At 40.8% G+C, this 24,943-nt stretch overlaps 1 protein-coding gene across 1 annotated transcript in view; it reads left to right on the forward strand.

Moving 5' to 3' along the window:
• Positions 1 to 24,943, forward strand: part of PDZRN3 (PDZ domain containing ring finger 3) — a 251,090-nt gene that overhangs the window by 25,949 nt on the left and 200,198 nt on the right. The gene's annotated exons all lie outside the window — the stretch shown is intronic.

The following is a 24,943-nucleotide window of genomic DNA, read 5'->3' on the forward strand; positions in this document are numbered from 1 at the left end:
TTATTTCTGCATATATATCATTCCCCCTTTTCTGTGTCTTGCCTGTTGTCAGTTGTACCAGTTGCTTGACTTAAGGGTTTGCAGACAAAGATTGATATTCAGGAGGATCACTTATCACCACTGTTCTCATTTTCAGTTCTTCACTCATCATTTTAAACTTCTGTGTAGGAGGTTTCTAGTTTTATGCTGGGGGAGGTAGCTATTTCCACCCAATCATAGGACCCTTGGGAATAGGGTCAGTGTCCTAGCCTTCCCCGAGCTGCCGAAAGCTGTTTGTGTGGCCTGCTTGTGTGGGCTCTCATTGCAAAGTCTGATATAAGTGACTATTTTTCGTTTGTGATTTTGACCATTTTGATTGTTCTTTTAATGGGTGAATATGTGGGCTCAATTTGCTGGATTTTCTGTGAGGGAAAAAAATCAAATATGAGAATCCAGGATGAGATGTTAAAGTCCAGAAAAAGCTCGCCCATGTGCTGTCACCATAATATAGCACGTTAAATAGGAAACTGGAAAAATGGCCCTGTGACCACTGAATGTTCTATGTTCCAAACACATTTGTGTAGGGTATCTATACTTCTTGAGTGTATTTCTGGCCTATTTCAAACCTTGGACTGACTGGAAGCTCTGGCCATGGGATAAGCCACAAAGGAGTCTCACATAACCAGCAGAAAAGTGGCCACATGCTGCTGGGAAGGGAACCTTGGGAAGAGAAAGACAGAGTCTCGCTTTTCTGGTCTCATGTGGGTGATTTCTGCGATCTTCAAAGCAGTACAATTCAGGGCAGTTTATATCTTCAGGAAAATAGATGGTTATATCTCTCCAAGAAAACAAACTAAAAAAGTTATGGTGTAAGAGTTACTTTTTAGAATTAGGGGATGCAATGTGACAAGTTACTTACTGAAAGGATACTTGATCTTGTTTTAAGGACATTATTAAGCATGCTACATCCTCCTTGACTTTTTGAAGAGTTCTTAAACTTGGAACTCTTTCTGCTGCATGTTTTAGGGTCAATCTTCCTACTTCCCAGGTCAGCGGAGTGGATTTTCCCTTCCAGGAATTTGCTTGGGCAAGATGCTCTTTCAAGAGCTCAAATGCATCCTTTACTGTCTTCTGTGAAGAGAGAGAGAGAATACATTTTCTGAGACTATTGTTCCAAAAGATAAGTACAGCTTCCGTTGCCAAGGGTTTGGTGGAACAGCCAGTTTCTCTAAGTAATGGAATTTCATTGCTCTTATGTTTTGCAAATGAGCAATGTACAGCTGGGCAGGATTTTCTCTTGGCAAAGCGGGGATCTGTATTTGAAGCGTTCAGTAAGGTTTCTGGTAAGTCACATTCTGCTTTTGGACAGTATGTAAAATATTAATCATGTCCCAGTGTTGAGATAGAAAGAGGGATGATCCCAATAGAGAAACAGAAGATGTGTAATTGCAGTTGACACCCCATGCCCTTCTCAGTCAGATTCTAATCTCTTTTGACATGATGCAGTGATTCCCATGCCTGAAAATGATGTTCCCCGGTTCACCTCGTCTCTGTCTGAGTTTATTACCAGGCATGAATTTGATTATTTTAAGTGTGCATGTGGGTTTTATCACTAAGAAGAGTCAGGCAGGGGTTTTCTAGTTTTCCGTCAGATTGCTTCCTTTTCAGAGGAGTGGGCAAACTCCCTCGAGACTTTGACCATAAGAACTTTCATTCCGATGAAAGGATGCTTATATTAAATCCGTAGGGACCGAGTGAGTCTTGTCCTCAGCAGAGTTGTCAGCAGTTACCCTGTTCCTACTGCTCTTTGTTCCCTGAGAACAGAACAGTAGATCGCGCCCACATCAGAGCCACGCACACTCACCTTGGTTTTTATAAGAAATGTTGTGAAATGCCATCAATACTATCATGAAACAAAATTCACAACTAAGTTTTATATATTGGCTTGGCCAGAAAGTTCCTTTGGGTTTTTCTATAAGCTGGTTTACGGAAGAACTGGAACCAGCTTTCTGACCAACCCGATATGTATGCACCTAGTGGTAGATTTCGTACTGACTTGGAATAGAAGAATAAAAGGGAGATCATTTATAAAAAAATGTATGGATCAGTGTGTAAATGCTCAGGCCCAACAACATTAGAAGACGCTGTGATGTTTATTGCCAGATTCAGGCACCTCTGTGTGGACTCACCGTGGTTACACCAGCTTCTCGTCTGCTGGGTGCAGGTGGGCAGTGCTGTGGATTCAGGCATTGCTCTCCACAGTTGCATTTTCCAGGGTGGTGAACAGATTATGGTTATGATATGGCACAAAAAACTGCAGTCTTCCTTTGATCTACACACATCTGTGTGTATGTATTTTTTTTATTGTGGTCAAATCTACATAACATGCAATTTACCGTTGTCACCAGTTTTGAAGTGTACTTTCCTGTGGTGTTAAGTACGTGCATGCTGTCGTGCAGCCATCACCACCGTCCATCCCCAGAACTTTTTTCTCTTCCCAAACTAGACCTGTAGCCACTAAACTACCCCCCTTCCCCTCACCCTGTTCCTGGTTGCCTCCTTCTATTTTCTGTTTCTATGCATTTGACAACTCTTTGTGCCCATGTAAGTGGAATCACACAGCATTTATCTTTCTGTTACACTGTGTCCTTCAGGATTGTCTGTGTACTTGTAGCTTGTGTCAGGATTCCTTTCTTTTTAAAGCTGCATGCTATTCTACTGTATGTGTAGACGTATATACCGTATTTTGTTTACCCATTTCTCCATTGATGAATGTTGGCTTGCTTTCCCCTTTTATGCTGTGGTGAGTAATACTGCTGAGAACATGGCTGTGTAATCTGTATGTATTTAAACTGCAACCACTAAAACCTCCTTAGTGTTTATATGTAAAACAGACTTAGAATCTGCACTCGGGTACTTATTAAAAGTGTGCTATTTTATCTTTACTAATGTCTGGAATGATATGGGGAAGTTATCCTGAAAGTTAAATAATTCTTCACTGTCCAAGACTCTGTGCAGTGTAGGGCTTCTAGCATCCCTGGTCCCCAGCTCGATCTTTGCGACAGTGAAAATCACTTCCATAGATTTCCACCAGTACCTCTGGCTATGATAGGGACCCCAAAGAGGAAGACTGGGGTAGAGATTTGTCCTATTCCCAAACCTTATGTTGCCAGGCACCTCGTGCAGAAGCTTGTTCTTGTATCGTGCTCACTCCTCACTTGGTGGTAAGTGAATTTCTCCAACAGTTGTCTGGGTTAAATGCAAGGTCCTGTTTCTGCTTTGAGATAATAAATGCAGTTCTCCAAATGCAGTGCAGGCGGGACAGTTAAGCCCTCTGTTGCCAGTAACCTTTATTTCGTACAGTCCTCTGTAAATCTCTGTTCATCTCGGGAGTGTTATGATTTGGAGACTGAGGCATGTAGTCACAGAAGTCTTGTATCCTCAGTGGCTTTTGTGTAAATCAGTCATTCTCCATTTGCTCTAGCTTTAGTTCATGTGTCATTGCTGAAAAGTCTGAGTCACAGAGTTGACTAGAATGGATGAACACTGTCTTCCATTCCCAAACTAGGCCACGTGGTAAAGTGAGATTTTACTTAGTGAAGATAGTATTCTCCCACCAACTAAAATTGTAAAATGGCACATGGATTCACCTGAAAAGCTGTTTAGTTTTAGGAAAAGCAGTAGAAGATGCTCATTTTTTTTCCGTTTATTTTTTATTTTGACATAATTTCAGACTTACATCCATGAATTCCTCTACAGTCTGTACCCAGATTCCCTCAATATTAACATCTACTACATTTACTTTATCCTCTTCTGTCTCTACTCCCTGTTCCTAGATACATCAGTGTGTGTTTCTTAGGAACAATACCTTCGATTATGTAACTGCAGTCCAGTTATCTAAATCACGAAATACACATTGGTGGGGTACTGTTGTCTCGTCTGCAGCATGTAGTCAGATTTTTGATCTTACAATGTCTGTGATAGCAAGAGCAAATCCCAGATCACAGGTTTTATTTGGTTGTCCTATATCTTTAGTTTTCTTTCCTTTAGAGCAGCGCCTCAGTTTTGTCTTCCGTGCTACTGATATTTTTGCAGAATGCAAACTAGGTCTTTTGTATAAACTCTCTCAATTTGGTATGGATTCAGGTCATACATTTTGGGTAGAAGAAGAGATGGTGTGTACTTCTCCATGCATCCTGTCAAGAGTCACGTGATGTCACTTTGTCCTTTTTTTGGTGATGTTAGCTTGGACTGCTCAGTTGAAGGTCTATCTGCCAGATTTCTCTGCTGTGCAGGTGCTGTTTTCTCCTTTTTTCTGGTATCTTGTCGGGGTAGAGGGACTATGTTAAGGTTGTGTTAATATCCTGTTGAGACTCGCATACACTGATTTTCACATCCACTTACAGGTTTTCCTTGAATTTATTATTACTATGGTTGACAAGTGGTGATTTATTGACTACATTCCTTCTGTGTTTATTAGTTGTAAGAAAAAGTGTTTTTTCCTCGCTGTTTTTTCTACCTGTCTATCTCCATCTCTCTTTTTGCCTGTTTCAGTATGGACTCATGGAGTCTTATAATTTGTGTTCACATTGGCCAGTTTGGGCCAGAAGGACCTCTTTCTAACTAGTTCCTCTATCCTTGGGTGTGTTCCCATCACTTTTTGAGCACTTGTTACTTTCTGGAACCACAAGGTATCCCAGGCTCATCTTGTACTATGCTGGCCCCAGCTCTATAGAGTCCACTTTTTTTCCAAGTAGCTCTAACTCCATTGAGTGGAGTGTGAGTGGCATTTAGAAATCTAATTCAGCTGCTAGCATGATTGTTACACTTGAGGTTTCATTGTTCCTAGGCACTCTCAGCAGACAGAGTTAGAAAATATAAATATCTACGCAGACACACAACATTATCATCATCAACAGCAGCACGCATCTCTCCATGTATTTCTTCATTCATCCTTTTATATATTAATATTTTGAAAACTATGTCTGCATCATAACTTCCAATTCCAATCCAAATCTGCGTGGCTAATTTTTTCCTTCTTCTTTGAGGATTGGTAACTCCTAGAGGGATCCCTTTTGAAATAGTAATGAATATACTCTCTTCTTTTGAATCAGCTCGCTGATATTTGCTTAGATGTTATCAGTGAACTAAAAATTGTTGATGGCAATTATTTAAAATATCTCCACACTATTTTTAGTTCCATTTTTTCAGGAAAAATATCCTATAAAGTATATGATTTTACTGTTATACTCTTCTTTCATGATAGGGAAAAGAAAGCTCAGTATTTCTTATGTAACTGCATAGAGGATTCTTACTGTTGCTGAACAGGCAGAGAGATGCACACGCCATTTGGGGGTAATATTCAAAATAGACATGGGTCACCAAAATAGACAAGGGTCTCTGCCCTTGTCCTCTGCAGTGATGTTCGCCATACTCAGCAGAGAGGAAAGAATTCTATAGCAGTTACTCTCTTAAGAAGTATGACCCATTCTTGTCAGTTTGAGATCTCTAACTTTGCGTCAGTTACACAAATACTCTGTTTTGATGAAAGAGATATGGTGTAATTCAAGCTATGTTGAGAATTGTTGAGAAGTTCTTTTTTAGCTGCAAAAATAAACAGGTTTTAGAGACCCCCTTATTAGTAATGGATTCCAACTCTGTTTCCAGAGGCAGAGACCAGAGTTTCACCTTAGATACTAACTGCAGTTGGTTGCCAGCGTTGAACCCTGGATTGCGTTGTGGAAGGATTCTGAGACCGTGTCTAGATTGAGAGGGATGAATGTAGTGACCATTTAGAGATGTTTGCCTTGGACACAAGAGAGGCAGGGTGACAGCTTGACTCTGGATTTGTTATCTCTGGATGGACTCAGATGTTTTTGGAATGACAACTTTATCATTTGGAAGTAATGTCTCCTTTCATTGGCAAAGTTCGTATTTAATAATAATGTATCAGCTTTCATTGGCATAGTGCATATTTAATAATAATGTATCAGCCGTTCTTCTCAGTCTTCTGATGTAAAATAATAAAACAATACCTTTGTTGCATCTTGTGTCGTCGTCCCCCCCCCACTCCGTTTAAGGACTATCTTCACTTTCATCTATTCTTATAGCCTGTACTACAGCAATAGAAGTTCTGGCAAAATTAAGGCAACTCCTTTCCTTCCTATTAGAAGGCACATACCGAGGTGGAAAGAGCCCTGAGATTTAAATAAAAATTAAACCTAAAACCCAGGTTTAGGTTTCTACTCAGTTATTCACTCTGTGGTTTTAGTGTCCTAAATGCTGAACCTCAGTCTCTTCATCTCTAAAATGAGAAGAGAATTACACTCTGTCTCCCATGCCTGTCATGTTGTTTGGGTAGCGCTTGGAGATAATGTAAGTCAAAGGAATTTTGTTGTTAAGTGCAAATATTAAGAATTTTTTTTTTTTTTAGTTAAAATTTTAGTATCTTATACAAGAACTCAATACCAAAGCTGAGTATATAAGTCAGCAGTAATATTTCTGAGATTTGTTTCCCCCTTGCATGTTTTAGCAAGAATGTAATGTTGCTGTAGGACTGTTGTGAAAACCTTTATGTGTTTCAGGAAGATATACTTTCCAGAATTAACAGTGTAACCAATTAACACCAAGTATTTCCTCTTGACTCCCAGTTGCCTTTTAAAAAATAATATTATGTATTAATTTTTTTCTAATGACTGTAGTGACTTGGTTTTATTGCTGTTGTTATTTTCTTGTTACAGTTTTGCCATTAAAGCCAGTTTTTCAAAGAGAATAGAAAAAGCAAACTAGGGCTTTCAGTGAACATCTTTGTAACAGACATCACTGCATACCAGCCAGATAGTCTAGGTGAAAAGTGGAACATGTGCCATGATGCAGTTTGTTTTAAAGGCATTTGTATGTATATTAGTCTTTCCATAGGAAAAAAAATGCTCAGCATTAATAAAACATTTTAAGGTTTTAAATAGAGTTGTAGAGTGGGATTATGGGGAAACTTTTAAGTTTTTAAAGTCACATTTTTAAAATGTTGGAATTGTTCTGCCAAGAAGTGAGTGTTCATTTTTGTAATCCACAAAAACAGTGTAAAATGTGGTGAGCTAGAAGTTTCTTTTGAATTCCAGGTATAACAGTGTTGACTCCTGCTTGCATGTTTCCTTTAAAAGTTACTTGCCATTCTCTTTTCCACCAGCTCCTAGCATGTGGCCCTGGGTACAGACTGTGTGGGCAGCCTCTGGAAGCTCTTCCCTCCCATCCTCTGCCCAGATGATCCGAGTTCACTGTCTCTTGACACTGTATTGTGTGGGAGTTGTGACTCCGCAAATTTTAAATCTATCCCTCTGGGTCGACCCTTAGTAAGAAGAGTTAATTAGCTCTTACACAAAGTGCTTTAAAATCAAGGTTAAATCAGAAGTGACTGGCCTCCCCATTAAATTTTTCCGATGAAGATTGGGTCCCAAAATTAAGTCTTTGGTAATTTCCCAACAACAGCAAAACAGCAAATCCTTGACAGCAGAAGAGACAAGATACAGTTTCTGTTCTGTTGTCTTCTAGACTCTTAAGTATGGGGGTTTTGAGAATAAGAACCCATGTCAGTTTTGTTTTGTTTTTTAAATAAGCTTTTGTCTTTTCAGTCTGTTGGTATAAGACACAAAGAGCTGGATGCACTTTTATCAAATTTGGAAGGAATGTTTGGGCTGCGTGTATGCGTGCTCAATTGTGTCTGACTCTTCGCGACCCTACAGACTGTAGCCTGCCAGGCTCCTCTGTCCATGGAATTTTCCAGGCAAGAATACTGGAGGGGGTTGCCATTTCCTACTCCAGGATGTTTGGGATGGTCTGACAGCTATGAACTGTATGTAAAATAAGCTCTGTGGGCGAAGCCCTGGGGGAACCTTTCAAAGCAGTGGGTCCACATCACTTGGAACAAAATCGGAGCAGAGGGCCTACAGATGAGGCGATGGGGCAGGAGGAGGGAGTGTTGGATTATGAACTGTCCCTGGGAATTACACATGGAAGACTCGGTCAGATTGGCAGCTACAAGTGCTGATGTGCGGTTATGCCCCTGTCGCTGAAAGCCCCCTATGGCCCAGGGTGGGCGGCTGCAGCAGCGTGGTTTTGTCTAAGGATGGTGAGTGGTTCCCATGAGCCTCCAGGGGAAGGCAGCTGGGACCCCGTTCTCCGCCACACCCCACGCCGCTCCAGGAGGAGCTTTGGCTTTTGTTTTGTCTATTTGCCTGTGTCTGTTTTGACTGTCATTTGAAGTGCAGAGCGCCTGGGTCCCACCCCTCTTCTCCGGAGGGTGGCACTCCCTGCTTCCCTTTGGCTTGTTTGATTCTCTTAATTTCCATCTTTTCTCGCTCTTCCTCTTTTCCTGCTATTACTGCTGAGTCAGTTGACAGCTCTGGGGACCAAGAGAACTAGAAGCCTAAGAGTGCGTGGTTTCTTTGCCACTCCCCAAAGAAACATGTCGGTCTGTTTTTAAAAATAAGCTAAATATAGTTAGGTTTTATTTTTCAATATCTGGAGAAACTTTGGGGCAGATTAGAAGATGCTGACAGTCTGTAATCAAAGGAGGCAGTTTTTGTTCATTTCCTAGAGTGACTGTTGCTGGGACATTAGTGTTTCTACACATGTTGATTTGAGAATTCATTAACCAAAGACATGCAACTCATATTAGGTGTTTGTTGAAAGAGCTGAAGAGGGAATGGACTATATAGAGTGACCTCTGGTCGTGGGCTTGTTGAAAATCTTCATGTTGTAGGAGTTCTTAGGCCCCTGGTGGAAGAAAAACCATCAGCGGGCATGTGTTCACCTGTTGTGTTCTCCCTAATACTGAGATAGGCCAGAATGGATGGTGAGCTCATATGTGGTCCCTGGATCTGGGAAGTTTCCGTGTCAGACCAGTGGACAGAAGGTAGCTGATACAAGGGTCATAAGAAAGGCAGTCAGCATATAGAGTGGTTAGGATTCAATGGACTCAGATCAGATTTTTAATTCTAGTTCTCCTATTGCCAACCTTGCAAACTTGGACAGGTTTCTTCTCCTCTCCCAGCAGTGCTTTCTTCTGTAAAATATGAAAACCATTTAGACATACCCTGGGGACACTGCAGGTCCAGTTTCAGACCACTGCAACAAAGCAAATATCACAATACAGCAAGCCACACAAAATTTTTTGGTTTTCCAGAGCATTTAAAAGTGATGTTCATGCTATACTGTTAAGTGGCAATAGCATTCTATCTTAAAAAATGTACAGACCTTATTTTAAAAATACTTTATTGCTAAAAAATGCCTAACATCACTGATCACAGATCACCATAGCAAGTGTAATAGTTGTGAAAACATTTGAAATAGTGTGAGAACTATCAAAATGTGACAGAGACATGCAGCAAGCAAACGCTGTTGAAAATGATGTCAATAGAATTGCCTGACTCAGCTTTGCCACAGACCTTCCATTTGTAAGAAACCCAGTAATCTTCAAAGCTCTATAAAGACAAGGCACAATAAAACAAGGTCTGCCTGTACATATATCACGGGGTTGCTGCAATAAAGAATATAATACATGTGTCTGAAAACTGTAAATTTGGCTCCAGAATAAACACTCCGCAGGTGGTTAGCTTTGCTGTGTTTCCTGTCATACTGGAGAGGCTGGACTAGAGGACCTTGCAACAAGCCAGCGCTTTGATGACGGTTGTGTGGCACGGTTTCATAAACCCAAAATTACAGTTGTGACTAGATCACTTTAATTTGTTTTAGATTTCTTTTATTTAATTAGTGGCCCTTTGAATCTGGGTGGAGAAAGAGCTGTCACTTCCTAAGGCCATATAAATCTCAGTAATTGATCAATCAGGAGTAATTCTTAGTTTACATCTTAGTGTGAAGCTGGTAATTCATTGCATATGTGGTGACTTCAGTGTTCTAAAAATAAAACGATTGCGTGTTTAATATCAGCTATTTTTAAAGTGCCTGAATAGATGAAAATTTACATTTTTATCCTGACTCGTGAGGAATATTGGAATTTTCTTAAAATTATGGAGTTTGTATTTCTTTGAACCAAATCTTCACTTAAGATGGCAAGCTGCATCACATTCTTTGTAGGGTAACATTTTTGTATATTGATATGAATGCAGTACACCCATGTAGAAAATTTTATGTATATGCTAAAAAGTTAAGATGAAAAAAGAAAAACTTATATTATCTTGACAAAAGCTAATCAGTTTGCTTAATCACAGGGTATTAATGGCCTATGTGTTAGAATCTAATGAGACATGGAAGTTGCATATGGGGCACATATTAACTTTCATTTCTTGTTCTAAACTCTAGCTTAAATGAATTGGTAAGAGCACACGTAAAATAGGATGAAGTATTTTTTTTTATAGTAATGTTACTGGATTTCAAATACTTCACATCATTCTCTGAAATATCTAAGTCATTATGCTTATAGGGACCACAGGGGAATATTAACATATGCAGGGGGCTTGGAATAGAATTGCTGATGATAAAGGAATTTTAAAGGGGGAATCAAGCAAGAAAAAAATATTTTATCTAATTTTTTATTGAAAGTTCAAAACATTAATACTATCAGTAGAGTAATATCTTAATTTTCCTTGGTGGCTAAAAGGTAAAATTGAAAACTGAAAAAAACTTTCCCCTTTGCTTTTGGAGAATGAAAGGTAGTAAGTAGCAAAGTTGGAGAAGTTTATAATTTCTCCGTTCAGCTGCCCTGATCAGCATGTGAGTCTATCTGAAGGACTGATTGCATTTGGTATTTGAAATGGCAGAGGGAAACATCAGATAGAAGAAAGACATTAAATGCTGCATTTGGCTGAATCTTTTTCAGATTCATCATTTTCATAAAAGCATTACTTCAACCTCAGTATCTGCATTTTCAAGTTCTAAACCACATTTTAACTTTAATTAGTCATAAACCTTTAATAAACTGTGTTTTGACAAATAAGGTTTTTTTTTTTTTTAAAGATTGCTTAAAGAGCTTGTAGAAGCTGCATGTATATGTATGACTCCATGTAGGAATTATACATGTTTATGAATCTGGGAGCGAGTGTATATGCCTGAATATATTGACTTCAAGTGAGTTACTTGAGAGATTTTGCCTTTATTTTGTATGAGTTGGTCATTGTAGACCCAGGACAAATTGGATGAGGTTTTAAGTTGTTTTGAATATAGTCCCTGTTTAATAACCTCTGTTTATACTTGGTGAGAAATGAAAGAAGAATCCTTTGGACACGTGGTATCATGTAAAGTGCAGGCCAGCAAATCTTTGTTTTGACAGGGTTGTTTAATTGCCTTCAAAGTCTGTTCATAGGTAAGATTAAGCTAATTTGCCTGATGTGATTAGTACATCTTAAAAGTGAAATGCAGACAGTCTCCTCTGCTACATTTACTAGGTTTAATAGAATGTACAGGATGTTACACTAATTCAGAGAGAGGACAAGGAAGGAAGTTGTTACATATATTGAAATAATGTTTTCCTTTCTCCTTCAGTTTGTTTGAAAGTTAAGTCTATGGAAGGGTTTGTTGCTTTTTGCCATAATTAGAACACTAAAGGCATTCAATATGATCTGTTTGTGACCTGTTGTTATAGTTGATCCCAGTTCTAAGTGACCTTTTAAAACTTAAAATAGAAGAAATTTAAGAAGAGAAAGATTGATATATTTCTTTTTGTTCAGAATCAACTTAGTCCAGCCTTAATTAAGCGTGATGTGTATAAGAAGTACAAGCCAGAGGGTTAGAAAAATAGCATCATATCATCTCCTGAGAGCACCGACCTTAAATTGTTGTAAGACAATGTGAGAGAGAAATTAGTCCTCTGATGCTTTGGAGCACAAGAGAGAAGCTACCATCATCCTTGGAAAATCAGGGTTGGGGATAGTCAGCTAAGCCAGTTTAGCATTTCACGCTGATCAGCAAACATGAGCAAGAAGAAGCCAAGAACAAGGGTTTCTCAAACTCAGGTCAGTTGCATACCATCCACTCAGTTTTTGCATTTCTACACCACCTGTTTTGTTCAATACTTCACACTTTTCTTAAAGGAACATGCTTTTGTCTCACCTAGATTTCTTTTAAAAGGAAACTTTATGCCATGATTGCACAAATGGAAAGTCATTTTGTGCTGTAAATAAAAGGTAACAGTAGAAATAAATACATTAAAAGTGTAGAGTTGGTTTCATCCAAATGCTGTTGCTTGGGGAATACTTTGATCCTGAGATCCTGAGTCTTGCTTTCTCTTTAAGAGCAAAATTATCCTTTGGGATTAGAAGTGAGGATGCTGACTGGGAGCCCCAGGGGAGATTCTGGGATGCTGGCCCCATGCTAGTCTTCATCTGGATAATGGTCAGTTCATATGCTCAGGCTATGGAAATACATCAGGCTGGACACTTGAATACACAAGATGGACATAATCACATCCTGCATGGTAAACATAGATAGCATTTATTTTACCAAAGGGTGTTGCAAACCCTAGGCTCAAATTGACTCTGTCCCCTGGATGCAAGAGCTTCCCTTGGAGGCTCAGATGGTAAAGAATCTGCCTGCAATAAGGGGAAACTCAGGTTCAGTCCCTAGGTCCGGAAGATCCCCTGGAGAAGGAAATGGAGAATTCTGTGGACAGAGGAGCCTGGCAGGCTGTAGTCCATGGAGTCTCAAAGAGTCTGCCATGACTGAGTGACAGACACTTTCACTTTCTTCGATGAAATCGGACAGGTTGGAGATGGACAGTGGGATGAGCCGCTCATCCTGTCAGTCGGGTCCTTTAACACACGCCTCAGGAACGTCGGGTGCTGTGGATTTCATCTTGCCCACTGCTGCCCCGAGCCAGTCGGAGCCATACTTTGTGTAGACACTTGAGTCTGGGGTAGAGGAGGGAAGGGGCTTTTAGAGGTGAGGGTCCACCACAAGGGGGAATAATTCCATCACCGCTAAAGCATTTCAGGGACTTGCCTGGTGGTCTTCCTGCCAGTGCAGGGGGCATGGGTTTGATCATGGTTCTGGGAAGACTCCACATGTGGTAGAACAACTCAGCCCGAGTGCGGCGTCTAGAGAGTAGGGCCAGCTCACCGCAACTAGAGAAAGCCCGTGTGCAGCAGTGAAGACCCAGCGCAGCCAAAGATAAAATAAATAAAAATTAAAAAAAAAATAATTTCAGAGGCGAAAAGGTGAATCACAGCCAGATATTAGGGCATCCATCTTTGATAAAGTTTTATTTGTTTTGATAAATTTATGAAAATCCATACTATCTTTATGCATTCCCGTCGTAGCTGTTTTATACTATGCACATGTGTCAGTTTATGCATCCCAAACACAGATATTTAAGTACTGTCCCCCAAAGCCCCTCCTGCTATCTTCCTCTTTGAAAGAGCACTTTGCAATCTTTTTTTGGTAAGAAATATGTTTTATATAATCACAGTACAACACTCACTAGTGTGAGTGAGTCCCCATGTATGTGTCTAAAAATTAAGAAAAGGTTCACAAAAGATATTTATCCTTACTACATTTAGAAGTCTGGTGTTTCTATTTAATTTTTTCTTTTAATGCTGTTTGCCACCCACTGAGCTGATTTCATGGCTCACTAAAAGGCAGTGGCCAACAGTTTGGAAACATTCTGCTGTGGAGGAAAGAACTGTACCTTCCATGTTGAGAGCAGATGTCTTTTCCTGATATTATACCCTGGAGTCTGTTGTATCTGTGGATGGCACATCTAAGCCCCAGCCTCTTGCCAAAGAATGGAGTCAGATTTATTAAGACATGTGACTGTATTTACAAAATGCTGAGCTCCACTACCTGTCAACTTTCCACTTAGGAACGTCTTGCCCTAGGCAAAGTTCACGGATTCTGCGGGCCACCAACAGACAGAGGGCATTAGTTAGCGGTCACTTGCATCATAATGGACTGACTACAAAGGGGCCCTAGGTCCAGCCTTCGGAAGCCTGACTTGCTCCTACATGTGAAGTTCTGGTGCCCAGGGTGGATTCTTCTCTTAGTAGGGAAAAGTGTATCTGCCTGGCATTTGATGTGACTGCTTCATGTGCCACGTGTGGTGACTGACTTCCAGAGTCTGAGGAGGGGAGGAGTTTGTAAGTTACACCCACGCGGACTTCGGAATTCAGCATCATTCAGCATCTGTAGGGCCCTGCTAAGGAGGAGGTCTCCCTGTGAGATGTGCAGTTTAAGGACCAAGGCAGGTCCTGCTAGAGTGTCAGCCCCAGAGAACAGGGACACGTGGATTGAGCTCTGTATTTGCAGTGTTCTCAGGACTGAACAGGTGCTGCTGACTTGGAAACAGATTTTCAAGTTACCTGACCAGTTTCTGAAAGTAAAACTACAGGAAGACCACCATCAGAAGCCTTAAAGGCAGGTGACACTGTCATGAGGTCTTGGGGACATCTGATACTTTGACAACACCTCCTCTGGACAGGTGGAATCTGCCAGCTGTCCATACAGGAATAGCATTGCCTTAAAATAGATATATCTCCTCCCGCCAGGGGGAATTCAGGAGTAGAGTTCCATTTTGGGGGATGCAATATAAATATAATGAGGCATAAGAAAATCAGGTGTGTGATTTTTGAGATACCACAATTCATTTTATAAATTAAACTTAAAGTCTCCTACATTTATGAATTCCATACTTTATGCTTTAAGAAAACATTGCTCTCAGTCATATTTAGCAATCTGATACAGGAAATTGTGTATTCTCTGGTTAACTCAGTTTCTGTGAGATGGAGTACAAGTTTCCTATAGTAGTTGTGCTCTTTGCTTGTGAAGCAACAGGCTTTGCCACCGTATTTGGAAAATATTTGACACTGGTCACCTCTGTCCTCTCATTGGGCTTTCCAGGTGCCACTAGTGGTAAAGAACCTGCCTGCCAATGTAGGAGATATAATGTAGCTCAGTATCTGGATTGGCATGATCCCCCGAAGGAGGGCATGGCAACCCACTCCAGTATTCTTGCCCCATGGACAGAGGAGACTGGGGGGCTACAGTCCATAGGGTTGCAAAGAGTCCTCTCATTGTCTTCGGTCTTAGCACCCATAGGACCCGGGTTTGGCAACATAAAATCAAGAACAATTAAGTTCTGGAAGATGCCTTCACTCCCTTTTATTTTGAATGTGTCATGTTTTTAGATGGAAGTTTAGCCACCATTGTTGCCATGGATTTTTTTATACGTGCTGCAAGAAATAATTCCGTTGTTTATCAAACCAAGTTGTCAGTGAAGCCATAAACCTTGATAGAATTTTCTAAGGGCTTCTTTGGAGGGGAATACAAATTAGAACATTAAGCAAAGACCTTGGGAAAGGTCTTCACTGCTCCTTGCCCCCAGATCACATCCAGGATGATAAGTGAGATGATGTTTACAGTGCAACATAGTAAACAGTTTAATCTATTTACTGATATCTTCCTGCTAAAATGTTTGAGACTTGTGTTCTGTGCTGTATTAGTGAGAAAATACAACAAGCCAAAAGTAGATGAATGTCTTCATAGAATTAAATTAAGCTAAAAACAACGCAAACATGAATAAAAATAAAGAAATCCAGTAGAAATGTCTTCATAGTTCCTGCTCTATTTCCAAATACTGTTTGCAAACAGAGACTTTAAAATTTGAATTATTAAGCCCTAAAATGGTAAATAATATAGAGCAACTGTCTTAATTTTTCCTTTGAACCCTTGAGCCAAGGAAGGAAAGCAAAATTGTTTAGAGACAGGCATTTGCTTGTGTGTTTCTATGCCATGCAGCTTAAGAGTGAAATGCTCTCTCTCAAAGGTGGAGGCAGCCTGGACTCACATTGAAAGAGTTTATTTTGAAAAAAAATTTTTTTTGGTTAAAGATTTGAAAAGGAGAAGGTAAATAAAAAACAATGCAGTTTCTCTTGCCTTTCAGAATGGGGGATGGCAGAATTCATTCAGTGGACATTTTAAAGAATAAGTATGACCTCTCTTATACCAACTGAAAGGATTAGTGGGAAACTGTGCATAATTAATTAGCTACTTTTGTTAACATGCATTTGTGATTTTGAATGCACTTAATGTAACATTTTGCTTAGCTTGCTATCCAAACAAGAATATACACTCTCCATAAAAGAATGCAATACAGCGTCTGTATTTACTTTAGAGAAAATGCCATGACATGTCCTTTAAGGATATCGCAAAAGTTGACACTAGAATCTGAGCAAAAATAACTCGGAAGGAATCAAAATAAATGTTTCAGGGAACCTTAAGAAAAATTTTTTTCAAAAGCTAGGTTGTTTTCTTAGTAATAATTTTTTTCTTCTTTTCCTAAATCAGTTTTCATTTATTTTCTTACACACATATACACACACACATACACATCATTCAGTGGAGCAAGAAAATTTTTCTAAAAAACTAGGTTGTTTTCTTAGTAATACATTTTTTCTTCTTTTCCTAAATCAGTTTTCATTCATTTTCTTACACACACACACACATACACCCTCACCCATACACACCCATTCAGTGGAGCATCTAATTAAGCAATAAAAGTCAGTAGCTTCTGAAAATGTAGCTGTCATCTTAACTGAGGAAAATGTGTTGTTAGCATTTAAGTTCATCTGCTTAATGAGATGGACTTGTCTGCCATTATCCTGTTTCCCAGGCAGAAGTGGCTCTTTTTCTCTCTTTTTTCCCTTCTTCCTCACCTCACCCCAGTGACACCTGACGTTCCATAGCAATCACAGATGATGCTCCTGTAACACGGGTGCGGGATTCTGCCCCTTTAGAGCACTGGATTATAAATGACCTGCTTTTCTTTCCTGCCTTCTCTTCCTTCCCTCCCTTTCTTCTCTCTCCCTCCCTTGCTGCTTTCTTCCCTCCCTCCCTCCCTTCCTCCTTCCTTTCTCTTCTCATTTACCACCCAGACAGAAGGAATGCCCTGGCCTTGACACAGAGAGAAAGGAACTTGGGTGGCATTGGAAGTGAAAGCATGAAGCTAATTGTTGATGGTTTAATGTTACAGACCACCGATAGGTCAGACTCCAACTTGAGGTCTTTTTGACCTTTAAGGAGACAGAAATGCCATTTTGATTTAATTTAGGAGAGTCCTAGAAGTAGCAGACATACGGTGAAATGTGCAGATTGGAAATGGGTGATTTTTGCAGGACATTGGGGTCACATGTATATTTAATAGCCTGTGGGACCTTTCATTCCATCATAAACTAGTGAGATATTCACTGTTGAGGGCTGCCCCCTTGGGTGACCTTCCTGGGGTGAGGTGACCCATGCAGGAGCATGTTTCATGTGAATGCAGACTTGAGGCCACCCTATGCTGTTTTCCTTGGCTCGTTTTTCCTTCCCTTTAGTTCCATTTTGTTTGGGGTACTAAACATGCTTATGGGAAAAAGAGAATCCCCAGGCTGGTGGGTCTCCTTGTGGAGTGTAACTGGATGGGCACATGGAGAGTCGGGGAGAGAGGGCTCCACGTCCCAGGTGGGCTAGTTTGGGGTGACCAGGTAAGTATACACCTGAGTACCCTAAAGGAAAGGTTGGGGACCCAGTGCTGAGAAGATAACCCGGCATCCTGAGGCTGCTTTAGCTAGCGTGGTCCACCTGTTGTGACATTGTCCCCACAAATGCTCCTGTCAGTCAGTTCAGTTCAGCTCAGTCGCTCAGTCGTGTCCGACTCTTTGCGACCCCATGAACCACAGCACGCCAGGCCTCCCTGTCCATCACCAACTCCTGGAGTTTACTCAAACTCATGCCCATCGAGTCGGTGATGCCATCCAGCCATCTCATCCTCTGTCGTCCCCTTCTCCTCCTGCCACCAATCCCTCCCAGCATCAGGGTCTTTTCCAATGAGTCAGCTCTTCACATGAGGTGGCCAAAGTATTGGAGTTTCAGCATCAGTCCTTCCAATGAACACCCAGGACTGATCTCCTTCAGGATGGACTGGTTGGATCTCCTTGCAGTCCAAGGGACTCTCAAGAATCTTCTCCAACACCACAGTTCAAAAGCATCAATTTTTCGGCGCTCAGCTTTCTTCACAGTCCAACTCTCACATCCATACATGACCACTGGAAAAACCATAGCCTTGACCAGATGGACCTTTGTTGGCAAAGTAATGTCTCTGCTTTTTAATATGCTCTCTAGGTTGGTCATAACTTTCCTTCCGAAGAGTAAGCGTCTTTTAATTTCATGGCTGCAGTCACCTGAGAAAATGCTCCTGTAGGAGAAGGTAATTCCATAAACTCCTGCTGCATTCATGGTATTGAGCAGCCATGTGTGTGCTGGATAAGAGTAAGCTAGCTGCCTGAGTTGGAATCTCAGCTCTGATAAAATTAGCTGTATAGCCTTGGGCTAGTTACTTAACTTCCCTGGACTTTTATATTCTTGTCTGAAAAAGTGAGGACCGTGGCACCCATCTCATAAATTGGGTGCAAATTAGGTGAGTTAATATGTCTCAAAGAGTCTAGAAGTTCTTCCATGAGTTTTTAGCACCCAGAAGGAATTCAGTGACTTTTTAAATATTATATCATCCTTAGTGGGAGTTCCCATTTGTTGTTGAGCACCTACTGTAAGTCAGACAGGGAGCCTCATTTTCCTAATGTGTTTTTCATTTAATTCTCCCCACAGCCCTGCAACAGCAGGGAGTCTTGTTCCTACTCTAGAACTGACACCACTGAGTCTCGGTTAAGGCTTTATCTGGGGTCTCTGAACTGGTGGTTGAGGATGACAGGCTTGAAATCTGCATCAGACTGTCTGTGCTCACTGAATGTCACATCTCTGCCCAGTTAGACCCCGTGACCCCTTCCACCCCCATGAGGGTGGAAACCTCATTAAGTGAACAACAATATGTATGTGTGTGTGTATGTATGCATATGATTTCTAATTTATTTTGTTTTAAAGATGATCAGATGCATCATGCTTGGTTGAAAATACTTGCTGAATTTGGACTTTGAGGCAATCAAAATGTTTAAATCTCAAGTATTGATTTTTTCACTTTGCATGAAATTTGAAACTTAGACCTGAACCTTTTTTGTTTATCTTTTAAGGAATATTTGCTTAATCTATCCAAATAAGTCATAAGCATCTTGGTGAGGGGTGGGGGATTTATACACTGGACACTTTTGATCCCTTAGTTTCAGTAAATACTTTGTTTGAGAACATCTGTATTGAAGTAGATACAGAGAGGAAAAAGTTATTTTAGTTAATGTAGGCATAAGTACTAATGGGAACTTGCACACAGCAAGTTGCCAGCAGTGGCCTCACTTGAAGGATAGTAGGAGGGGAGTGGGTTCTAAGATCTTTCCTTATTAAAATAAATATATAGTTCTCTTTTTAAATATTTACTGAATTACGGCTGCCCAAATTGCAAAGTTATGTATAGCTAATACAGTTATGGAAACAGTAATTTTCGAACAAAAAAGACAGGTCTCCTTCCTTCCTGTTCTCTCCTCCTCCTGTGTTGGAGGTAAGCAGTGATTCAGCCTGGTAGGCATCCTTTTCCTTGAATAGGAATAGAAACACATGCACACATGGGACGTTAGGCATTTCTTTTCATTTTTAGATCATTTTCTTTTTGCAATTGAATCCTGCTTGTTCTTCAGTTTGCTTTCTTTACCTGTGTGTCGTGCACAGGTCTCCAGGCGGTAACACAGATGGGTCATCAACTGTAATAAACACATACTATTTCATCACATGGATGTGACCCCGGCTTATTCGAAGCCACATGAATCGATATATCCTCCCAGTGTTTTTACAGTTTTGAACTTGCCAGCATTGCTGTCATTACATACCTGTGCATCTTCCCTTTGGACCTGGTACAGTAAGTCCCCTGCATACGAACCCTCAAGTTGCAAACTTTCAAAGGTTCAAACATGCCCCGTGTGCCAGCTATTGTGCAGTACTACTGCACTTTTCAAGGTTCTGTGCTGTGAGATGATGCGTCTTTATGTTTTGTGTTCATTTTTTATGTGTTATTTGTGTGAAAAGTATTATAAACCTCTTAAAGTACAGTACTATGTAGCCAATTGTGTTAGTTGGGTACCTTGGCTAACTTTGTCAAACTTAAAAACAAACTGGACTTATAAACAAGCTCTCAGAAGAGAACTCATTCATACTGTATTTGGACTTTAAAAAGCTGAATATGTAATGTACATTCGTACGATTTTGATGTTTTTTTTTCCACAATGAGAAAATGTTTCTTTGTGATCAGAGATAAAATTTCACATAAAAGATTGAGGACTAGATGATCATACATTCAGACCCACACACAGACACACCACACCAACTTCGTGGCTGGTATGGGAAGACATAGCTTCTAAAAGCAGAGCCACATTAATTCAAAGACTAAAGTAACATAATGAAGAGAAACTAAAGAGCCACTTGATGAAAGTGAAAGAGGAGAGTGAAAAAGTTGGCTTAAAACTCAGCATTCAAAAAATTAAGATCATGGCATCCAGTCCCATCACTTCATGGTAAATAGATGGGGAAACAATAGAAACAGTGACAGACTTTTATTTTTTGGGCTCCAAAATCACTGCAGATGGTGACTGCAGCCATGAAATTAAAAGATGCTTGTTTCTTGGAAGAAAAGTGATGACCAACTTAGCATATTAAAAAGCAGAGACATTACTTTGCCAACAAAGGTCCATCTAGTCAAAGCTATGGTTTTTCCAGTAGTTATGTATGGATGTGAGAGTTGGACTATAAAGAAAGCTGAGTGCCAAAGAATTAATGCTTTTGAACTGTGGTGTTGGAGAAGACTCCTGCGAGTCCCTTGGACTGCAAGGAGATCCAACCAATCCATCCCAAAGGAGATCAGTCCTGAATATTCATTGGAAGGACTGATGCTGAAGCTGAAACTCCAGTACTTTGGCTACCTGATGTGAAGAACTGACTCATTTGAAAAGACCCTGATGCTGGGAAAGATTGAAGGTGGGAAGAGAAGGGGACAGCAGAGGATGAGATGGTTGGATGGCATCACAACTTGATAGACTTGAGTTTGAATAAGCTCCAGGAGTTGGTGATGGACAGGGAAGCCTGGTGTGCTGCAGTCCATGGGGTCGCAAAGTCGGACACGACTGAGGAACTGAACTGAACTGAAATAACATAACTGGGTTCATTGGTGATACTGTGGGATTCTGTAGTAAAAGATAATATTTAAGGACGTGTGGTCATGGCATAGGGAGTGTTTTTGTTTTAAAAAGAGGGAAAACTGGTAAACACACTGAGAGAAAACCATCAGTTCTCTTTGCCTACTCAGCTGCCTGAGAAAAAACCACACAAAGCACACACACACACACACAAATACACACGTGCACATACTCATTCATGTATGTATACACATGATTCTTTGCACAAAGAAAAGTCCCAAAGGAATATTACTTATGCTCTTGCGTAGACCTGTTCGTCTGCGTACAGGCATGTGTATGAACTTGAAATTTTATACTTGGTCAAACCTCAGACCCCAGAATTCATTTCCCGCTCCACACACAAAAAAAGGCATTTTACTAAAATAAAAACAATTGCTGGTTGCTTCTGGTATGTTACATGGAAGCTTTGGATACTGCAAAGGTGGACATATTGTGTTTGAAAATTCATTTGAAGCAAATTTTATTGCTATGAAGTAAGGTAGAATTCTAGCCAGTCTCTGGAAAAATAGCAGCAGTAATGAAACATAGTTTTTTTTATGGAAAATCAACAAACCACAAACATGGTATACAAGGAGGTCCATGTGCATTTTTTGCTTCATTTTCTCTCATCAGACTGATGAATATATTTTGAGTCTTAGACTGGAGGTTGAGATATTGCCTAATAGGTGAAAGGGCCACAGAAGAGGCCCCAGTGCTACTTGAGTAGCTACACCATTTAGATGGGGTCCAATCAGCCGTCTTCTCTTCGTGTCACATTCCATTGTGCAGGGAATAGTGACGTCAAAGGGTCATTTGAGTCACCGATGAATAAGGTATCATTCAGTGAGTGATGGGAAGTGCAGGGACCGGCCGAGAGGGCCTGGATTTAACCATGTAGCTCTCTGTTCACCAAGAACTCATGCCATTGTTTCTCCCATGGTCACAGATGAACAAAGAATCCTGTGGAAGAATCTTTCCATTTTACTCACCCAAGTATGAATGGTGCTCATATCCAACGGGAAAAAGCAAGATAAGGCGAGGGAGATCAGCTTCTCACCAGTCACCAGAGCAGCTAAGATTCTTGGCCGCTATTAGTTTATCTTTTAAATAAGAGGGGAAGTCATCCATATCCTGAATGTGTTGACAAATTTTTAACACGTCACCAGTCAAGTCTTGTCTCTTTCTCTCTTTAAGCCTATTTTTGGCTGGCCTTTCTTTTTTCCCTGAAACTCAGTGTCACCCTCTTTTCCTTTCACCTAAATATTTACTCCTAAAGGAATCTTACATTTTCTTGTCCTCTGTGAAATGGGAATAATTACAATAACTGAAGCTACTTCACAGGCATAGTTGAGGACTGTGTCGTTTAGGATCCCAGGAGTGAACAGAGCATACTTGCAGTGGAATGAATCAGGAGAGGTTAGTGAGGAACCTTCTCAAGGGTGTGGGGAGAGTGTAGGGCAGGGGTTAGCAAACTATTTCTATCAGGGTCCACATGGTGAATATTTTCAGCCCTGGGGCCATGTAGCCTGTTTGAGATCCTTAACTCTGCGGTTCTGGGGAGAAAGCATCCATGGACAGCGTTTACCTGAAGAGATGTGGCTTCCAGTAAAACTTTATTAACAGAAGGAGGCTTTGGGTTGAGTCTGGCTCATGGGCCATGTCTTGTCCATCCCTAGTAGAGGGATGCTTAGGTGATGGGGTGGCATCCAGGGCAGGGAGCCGTGCTGGGACCAGCTGTGGCTTGAAGCGCAGGAAGGAAGTACCGCAGCCAGGCGGAGGGGGCGCTGCGGAGCAGGCCGCCCAGACCTGAGCCTTGGTCTCTGGAAAGATGCTGTCGACCCCACAAGGAGGGTGCCCTGGCCAGATATGCAGGGGTCGTCTCTCCTCTCTCGGGCTTCTCCTCTGGTGTGCCCTGTGGCTGAAGCCAGCCGAGCTAGGGGCCTGGTGCCCTGTTCTGTGATGGAAGTCCTCCCTGGGATCAAAGAGCGGGCCTGACTGTGGCAGGTGGGGTCAGTGAGTCGCGGCCCGCCGTCATGAAGCGTGGCGTCCCTCAGCACGGAAGGCTCTGTAAACATTGTTTTCCTGTTGTTGTTTATTAATCCTAGTCGTCATAAACATCTGCATGTCTGATTACATGTGGGGTTTACATGCATTCTTTCCATTTACAATCTTTTAAAGAGTTAGTGAGTAAAGAGAGCTTGAACAGAATGCTCATCAGAGACCTGCTCAGTGCCGAGGTTCGTCATATAACAGTGTCTAATCCCCTGGCCCAGTCATGCGCTCCTCCAGACTTTTCTTTCTGCAAGGAAGCTTTTGGAAAGACATTTCTGCGAAGCTCTCAGCTGGCCTTTGAAAGCAAGGAAAGTCATGTTTGCCAGAATGAATGAATGAAAATTAACCTTTTATCGAATTTAAGGTGTCAACAATGCATGAGTGAGTACGTCCATTTAAGGAAAGCATTATGTGAGTTAGGTCCCCAAATACCACATTTCAGATTAAAGTAAGGCCAGGAAGATGAATGTCTTGATAACCTTGCCATCCTCACTAATAGATGCACTGAAAATAGGTGTCTTGGGAATGTGTACTGTGCTTGGTTCATCCTGATTTCTTTTCACTTTTATTAAAAATTATTTATTTAAAAAATTATTTTTATTGGTGTCTAGTAGTTGCATAATATTATGTAAGTTTTATAAGGTGTACATTAGGGTGATTTCACAGAGTTTAAAGGTTATACTCCACTTACAGTTATTATAAAATACTGGATATATTCCCCCATGTTGTACAATTTATCCTTATAGCTTATTTTTTACCTAATAATTGGTGCCTCTTACTCCTCTACCCCGATACTGTTTCTCCCCCTCTTGATTTTTTTTTAACTCATAATTCATTTTTGTAATGCTTTCTCTAGCAATTGTACTTACCTCTAGGACCTGACCTTATTTATTTGTAGCTCTCAAAGCTATCACCCTAAATAGTGATATTTAGGGTGACCCACCCAATAGGACCCACACCAACAGGATAGCAATTCTGTAAAGTCTACTTTTGCAGGAACCGGCCTTGGTTTCTACCAAGTCTATCTAGTCTGTGAGTTTCATCAAGCAAAATAATAAAAGGCTAAAGGTTGGTGATTTCAGCAGACTTTTCAGGGAACTTAGGTTTGGTGTTGGCAGCTGTATTCTGACAGATTATCCTTAAAAGATCATTTCTTAGTATTTTGGAGCCTCAGAATTCTCCTTGAATCACCCTGAAAACTTGTTTTTCTGCCTTTTTTAAAGTTTGGATCACTTATTTATGTTTACATTCAGAGAAAGACAAAGTTCCCACTGCAAGCCAGCACTGTGGCATTGCTATTGGGCACACTACAGCCAGAAGCTATGTGCAGCTGTCTTGACTTATAGGTGGGTGATGAGGGCAGAATGCACTCAGATCTGGAGGGTGCAGTTTGGCTCATTCTGTATCACTTACTTAAGTAGAGGACCATCCTTTTAGATCAGCTTTAGTTTTCAGTGGCTTTGATAACACTTCTCATCAGGTATGTTAACTGCATTGTTTTAATCAGCCTCACTTTGGACTTCTTTCTCCCATCCTTAACACATGATGGAGTGCAGTTCCCAGTTTGAAGTCAAGGAGTAGGGATAAAGAAACAATTTTGGCAGAAAATAAGCAGTATGAATACCTGTGTTTGTGCGTGTGCAGATGTGCAAACACATGTAATTTCTTCTAAAGGACATTCAGTTACTGCAGAATGATAGCAAGATAACTAAAGATGTGTTGGTTGGGTCTTTCTCTCCTTTTCTTCTCTCTCCTTCCTTACTTATCCCACTGCGCCTCTTCTCTCCCTCTGTAGTATTTCACCCTCACTTTCAGATTACATC

Source organism: Odocoileus virginianus, chromosome 26, assembly GCF_023699985.2.
Source record: "Odocoileus virginianus isolate 20LAN1187 ecotype Illinois chromosome 26, Ovbor_1.2, whole genome shotgun sequence".
NCBI lineage: Eukaryota > Metazoa > Chordata > Mammalia > Artiodactyla > Cervidae > Odocoileus > Odocoileus virginianus.